This window comes from Lolium perenne, chromosome 3 (genome assembly GCF_019359855.2).
Source record: "Lolium perenne isolate Kyuss_39 chromosome 3, Kyuss_2.0, whole genome shotgun sequence".
NCBI classification, from domain to species: Eukaryota; Viridiplantae; Streptophyta; class Magnoliopsida; order Poales; family Poaceae; genus Lolium; species Lolium perenne.
In genome coordinates, this window is record NC_067246.2 from 49,052,024 (window position 1) to 49,059,070 (window position 7,047).

The window sequence follows — 7,047 nt, forward strand, 5'->3', positions numbered from 1 at the left end:
TGCCCTCAAAAAACACAGTTGTATCTCCCCTAATCGAGGTTCATATCTGCAAATCTAGCGGAAAAGCAAAGTAACACGAACACTTCACGTTGATTCATTCCTGGTTGCAACAATGCATACTCATCATGGTAGTAAGTAATTAGCCGATTCAAGTCAGATAAACTAACTCTAGGATCGATGTCAGATAAATGAACAAGTTAAAAAACTTGCTGTGGAAAACCAAGTTAACGAATGGAATCACTGTCACTGTTGCATATCATCCATCGAAGCATGCTGCAGCAAACTAATAAGCTGCTGCTAATCGATCCTTGCAACTACCAGTACAGAAACAAGGAATATATGTAGGTGGAATGGAATTCAACAGACCGTCGAGATCAATCTATGGTTCCAGTATCCATTCACAAGATCAAGAAGAGAAAACAGCAGGGCCTCGATAGCAGCCACTTTATTTTCTGGCAGAAAAGAACATTTCGGATCGCAAAGCATCGACGCCTACAAAGAACATCATCATCACCAAAGAAGCTGCTGCTGATTAGCAAGAAGGGAAAACATGAATGGAGCTCCACGCACCTTCTCATTTTTTGTATTTTTCTTTTTTGTATTTCTAAAATTATATATTATTTTTTCAAGTCACTAAAAACTAACAAATAGAACGGAGGAAAAATAGTTCAGATTTTTTTTGTGCAAATTTAAATTTTAAATTATTTAAAACTGAAAATAATTTTTTGAAATATATATATATAGATAATGAAATAAAAATCCAAAATATATTTTCCACATTATAATTGTTATGTTTAAGTGATATGCAAATTTTCGAGTTCAAACAAAATGTGGTGTGAGAGATAAAAAAAAAATTGAGAGGGAAAAAAAGAACTGGCACGGATCTAGATGTATATCCGATCTAGATACGGGTACGCACCGAGCACATGCTCTGAAAATGCTCTCTCAAGAGCTCAGCAAGAATAATCAACACAAATCTAAATTAAGGAATTATTACTGCATCGTGCAATTCCATAGAATCATAGTTTCAGTAGGTATCTAGCTAGCACACGAGGAAAGGATACAGAATCACAACTTGCACAGATTAGAACCCAAGGTCGATCGGTCCACGAACGAGAGATCGATCAGCACGTACTTACATGCGGCAAACGCAGGCCATCGATCGACGACGGGCCTAGGGAGTAAGCATCTGGCGGGCGGCGGAGGCCTGATCCCGCGCTTCCCGGTGCCGCCCGATCGCGTATCTGAGGGCCGGGGCGACGATCTGGCGCTCCTGCTCGACCAAGACGCCGGCGTTCAAGATGCCAGTAGCGTCGAGCAGGGCGATGGCCGTGGACAGGTGGCCGCAGCACGAGTCGAAGACCTCGTACGCGTCCATCGCCACCGTGCAGGCGGTCTTGAGCCTGCCAATGACGTCCTGCACCACGGGCTCTGGCTCCGCCGCCGCCTGGTGCTGGCGGTGGTCGATGTCGCCTCCGACGCGCGCCAGGATCCGGGCCCCCTGCAAGTAGACGACGGCGGAGTCGAGGGACTGCATCACCCTGCTGAGCGAATCCAGCGATAACTTGAGCCTTCTGCGCTCGATGGCCGCCGTAGCCACCGGGTCCAGCGCCGCGGCCGCCGCCACGACGTCGACCTGCGCGTGCAAGACGGGATCCGCGAGCTCGAGCACCTGGTCTGCGGCAAGGAAGCAGTCAACCGCGGTCACCACGCGCTGCCGGAACCGTGCCTTCCACGCCGCGTCCGCCATCTCTCGATCTGTCTCTTGCGGTGTTGGTGGTTTGCGTTGCGGCGGTTCGTCTGAACTAATCAGGCGGCTGGCTTCTCGCGACCGGCAGCGTGCTCCGCTGGTTAAATATCCCATCTCCGTGACGGCCAATTCACCCTCGGGCAAAGTGAAAAGTTAAACGAGGCGTGTGAGACCGGTGGGGCCTACATTGTCGGTGACTCAGTAAGATTGTTCATAGTGGGAGTAACATAGCTAGTAACATCACACGTCTCAAGGCATTTTGGTGACATAGCATGCTAATAAATGAAGAAAAAGAGTGATGTGATAACTAGTTATGTTACCATAACATCACACACCTCAAGGCAAGATAAGTCTACAACATAATAAATGATACAATGCATGACACCACATATAAGTTAGGGCAAGTACAATAAGTTCTAGTCAGCTGGCTATAAGGATTAAATAATATATTGTTACTTAGTTGGAAGAAAGAGAGGAGGAGAGAGAAAAGGAGTGGGCTCTTATGCAAGAGTCAGCTCTAGCACATGCTCCTAGGCACTATGTGAGAGTGAATGGTGAACCATACATAGATAAAGTAGTACAATTTGATAGCTCACTATTGTACATATTGACTCTACAATGACTATAGATGACATGGTACTTGTCTTATAGCCAACAGTTGGCTCTACTATTAAACTTGCTCTCTTACTACTACCCACTATGAAGGTAGTAACTAGACTAGTAACATGACATATGTTACTTGTTGTGGGTATACTTTATGGGTATATCAACGACGTGGTCTAGATCCGGCAAGCTCGGGTGGCCAACAGACGGTGATGGTGGCATATGGCCCATCGGGCGGTCCAGTTGCTATAGATCAAGATAGATGAAGTCCAGCCCAGGATAGGAGCCGGATCTCAACCGACCTATGAAGATAGTCAGATTCGTCAAATCCCATGAAGTATCTGGATCCAATACAACGCATAAGGAAATGTGGATCTTTGACGTGCACGGCAATGTAATATTTCGTAGATAGGCATCTTGTATTCCGGCTAGGACTCTCCGTGTAAACCCTAGATCCGAGCGCCTTTATAAGCCGGATCCCGGGAGCCCTAGAGGCACAACCACAACTCATTGTAACAACGCGAAAGCGCCCAGATAATTCCAGACAAGCAGCAGTAGGCTCTGTCATCGTGCAGGTATTTCGAAGCTGGGTAAATCGTGTACCACCGTCCTGAGGACTCTCCGCCCAATGGCCCATACTTCTTCTTTCCTCCATGAGGACCCCTCCTCTGGAGTACCGTCGAATAGGCAACGATAGTTGGCGCCCACCGTGGGGCAAGCGGCGTCTGTAGGCCGAAACTGGGAGGGTTCTGCCATGGGAACCTATGACGAATCCATCGCTGTGGGGTGTGTCCTTTACGCCGGGAACTTTCCGATCTTCCCTCATGACTATTGCTGGATTCCGGCTAAAACCGACCCCATCAAGCTCTCCATCGTTCCAATTGGCGACATTCACATCTTCATCGGTGAGACCGTCGATTTCGACGGAAACGCCCTGGTAAGTCACGCTGACGCGACCGCCGCTGAGCAGGACGCATTCGCGAAGATCCGATCTGAGATGCAGTAACTTCCTAAGGAAGATTCCGCCTTACATATGAAAATTTAAAATCCCACCCAATCCGCCCCTGAGCAGGAAATTACGGTGGAAGACCAATGCAGATCTACCTGGGTCTCCCAGGTGTTAGAAAAGCAAAGGTGTCACTTTGTGCACTTCCTCGCGTATACCGCAGGAACCGCCCCTCCTCCGGAAGGTGCCAGACCCTTGCAGGTTGAGGCTACCGGAGACAGCGACGCCCCGGATCAGCACGAGGCTGTCAGAAACGGCAAAGCTCCGGATCAGCAAGATGATGTCGGAGACAAAGAAGAATCAATCCTGGGCAATCTAAGCCCAAACTCTAACGATGCTATCACCATGGACATGGAAGAGTACAATCGCCTTACGAAGGAGCTGAAAGATGAGGAGGAAGCTAAAGCAGAATCCACCCGCCCAAACAGGTCCTCGCGACCATAACTGGGCTGGAGCAAGGAACTGATGAAGAAGTAACTCCGACCAACCTCGGACTCCCAGGCCCGTCCAATTCGGAGACTCGGCCTTCACGTCGTTATCGCGTCGTGCAGGATTCGGAGAAGGACGCATCCTCGAAAACGGGGAGAATCTGTCCGCGGAAGAGCTCGTCGAGCAAGCAGGCATAGGTGCTATCGCACACTCGGAAATCCTCAACAAGCCAATAACTTTGGACGATGCCGCAGATGCGGAAGCTCTAGAAGCCAAAAGGATGGAAATGCTGGCTACTGCCAAGAGATTTGCTAACACCGCAATGAGAATGCTGGAGGAAAGGCGAGAGGCAAAAGAAGTGATGCAGAACTTCCTCAAAAGAGAGCGCGAAGCTGCAGAATGCTTGGAAGAAGCCAAAGCACTCCGACGAAACTGGGAAGCCTTCATAGACCATGCCGGCGAGGAAGCAGATAGGATCCGTTGGGAAGCCATTGGCCCCCGGAAGATCAATTTTGCAACCCCCACCGATCAACAGCCGCTCACAACTCCAAAGGACAACATGAATAAGGTTGCGGAGGTTTTGGCCAAGAAAGATGAGGAAATCGACATCAACCACCTCCGCACACTCGTAGCTTCAGCAATGAAGCAACAGAGTAAGGCAGACAGTTCGCGCAGGTTGAAATCCAACCCGGAACTGTGTGTATCCACCGCGCAGAAGGACGCCTCCGGAAGGCAACATCGTGACGATGAATCGTTCACCGGATCCACGGAGCACAGAAGGAGAACCAGAGAACATCCAAATCCGATCCCCGTACCTTCGAAAACACCTCCGTCGGACCCAAAGAAGGGAAAGGATCCGATGTACACTGGGAGGGACAAGTACCGGAACCCGTCACCTCCGCCTCGGATCCCGTGTCCTTCTCCACCACGTCACTGTCGTAGTCCAACCGGAAATACTAGACCCCATGGGCCTGGTGGAATTAACATCTGCGACAACGTGGTACCTCAGAGGAATCGAAACACGGAGCGCACGCCGAAGCCTCGTCGGAGCCGGAACGAAGAACGCGAGCCTGAGCCCCGCAGAAGTCGGAACGAGGGAAGCGACCGCCATCATGGAGAAGGTAGCCACCGAAGCCGGAGTCAGCAGCAAGAAGGGAGTGGGGAGTCTGAAGGCGGAAGCGAAAGGTCCCACCAGCCCCCTCGCAGATCTCCCTCCCCACCACCTAGTGGAGGAGGTGGAGGCGGAGGTGGAGGCTGAAGATCTCGCTCCCGTTCAAAATCCCCATGCAATGGCCCGCGTGTGGTGACCCTGCATACCACTGCATGTTGTAGTATGCCAGTCGTTGACATAACAGGTGCGAAGTACCAATCCGAAAATATTACAGCCCTCAGAGTAGTACAACAGAACATTGCTGGTCCATAACTCATTCACATATTATTACAAAACAATATATATACATCATCTCGGAGCTCCTCCTGGGTCCAAAGAGGTTTACTCCTGGGCTCGAGGTGAACCGAACTTAACTTACAATATAAAAGTCTTAGCAGGTTATACATTTATTCTTCTCGAGCAGCTAAGTACTATAGTGTTCGTACTGCTCGGTTACTACTACTACTACTCTGGTAGTCTAAGCTTGTTCTCCTTCGGAACCCTCCCCGGTTCCGTAGATGATAAGGTAGTCGACTCCTTCTACCCCTCTTGAGAGGTCTGGCTCCTCGTAGCAGATCCCATCTGCTCCATCTTGACCGTCGTTGACCTCCTCAAGTTGATTCAGGCAATCTAAGCAGGGGATTATAAGAGATATGAGTACGAGCGTACTCAACAAGTTCATAATAGGAAAGAGGTGTTTAATGCACTAGCTACGATATTAGACTAGAAAGTCTAATACCATTGCATGTTTTCATAATCGTTTCTACAAATGGTTGCTTTTATTAAGAAGAACTATGTCCGTTAGCCTTCACCGGTTTACTAGAACTTCATGGAATTCCTTTCCAGCAGCGTTCGCAGTTCCATATCCCAGAACAGGGAGTGACAGGTCATGATTCATTACACTCTGCAGAGGTGTGTTGCTTTACCCATAAGAGATCTTAACCTTGGTGCCAACCGGGCAGCTTTCCCGTCCACACTTCTTGGGTGTGAGGCCCGGTATAAGGTCCTAGTCAATAATGCATTCCCCCGTGAGCTCGCACACCCACCCTTTGTTGCAATTCCGACATTGGGTCCTTGCCGGTCATCGTACCCCTTTGGATACCTTTCGACCTCGACAACAATCAGGTTCTCGACCTAATTCCTTCATTGGTCGTTGCAACCCATCATAGACCGCATTACCGTGGGGACTTAGGGCTCCCCAACCACTCCGCTTGTCCTTAACTGGATTCAAGTGACTACGGTAAGCGTATCCATTGATGAACGAGAGGAGAGAACACACTTGACTACTCCGTCCCACTCCAGATCTTATGGTTAACACGGGTATTACGGCACAAGAATCATTGGACGACATTTGTTGTTAATCCTAGATGGATATAAACCCTTGCAATGGAACCTCCACCTTACTCATACCATGGTTCCATTGCCAACCACATAGTCATATTCATAGTTATGAAATTATAATTTTTATTTTTCATGCAAGAGTGATAAGTATAGTACTTTGCAAGTAATTTGGTAAAAATACTCAAAGTAACATGAGCAAGCGATGAACTTGCCTGAAGACTGCAAAGTATTGCAATTGGAAGGTGTGGACTGACCCTTGTCCTCTGTTTCTGAAAGATAGCATCATTGTACGATAAGGGCAATGGTTAAAGGTTCAAATATGCATGCTTTCTAGTTTTAGGGTTTGGTTCCCCCTTCCCGGTGTTTTATTATTTCATGTCGGAGATGATTAATAAGAACAATTTTAAGATTACTCCTTAAGGGTAAAATACTAACTTGGAATATTGCCAAGGTGTTTTTAAGTCCAAAAGAATTTATGGACTTATTTTATCATTAACAATATGGATTTTATTTTTGGGATTTCTATTTCCGTGCCCTCGGGTCGTTAGTTGTACTCAGTTTTCCCCAGCTCCTTAGTTTTTCCTCAGTTTTCCCCAAGACCTTATCTGAAACCATCACATGTGCTGTAACGGCCGGTTGCCCGATGGTTGATCGTTATCTTCTGACTAGTGGGGCCACGTAGAGCCCGCAAAGACACGTCAGACGATCCATCTTTGTTTGACTGTAAGCATCGCTGTATCCCTGACCAAAACGCGCACGAGTGGGGCT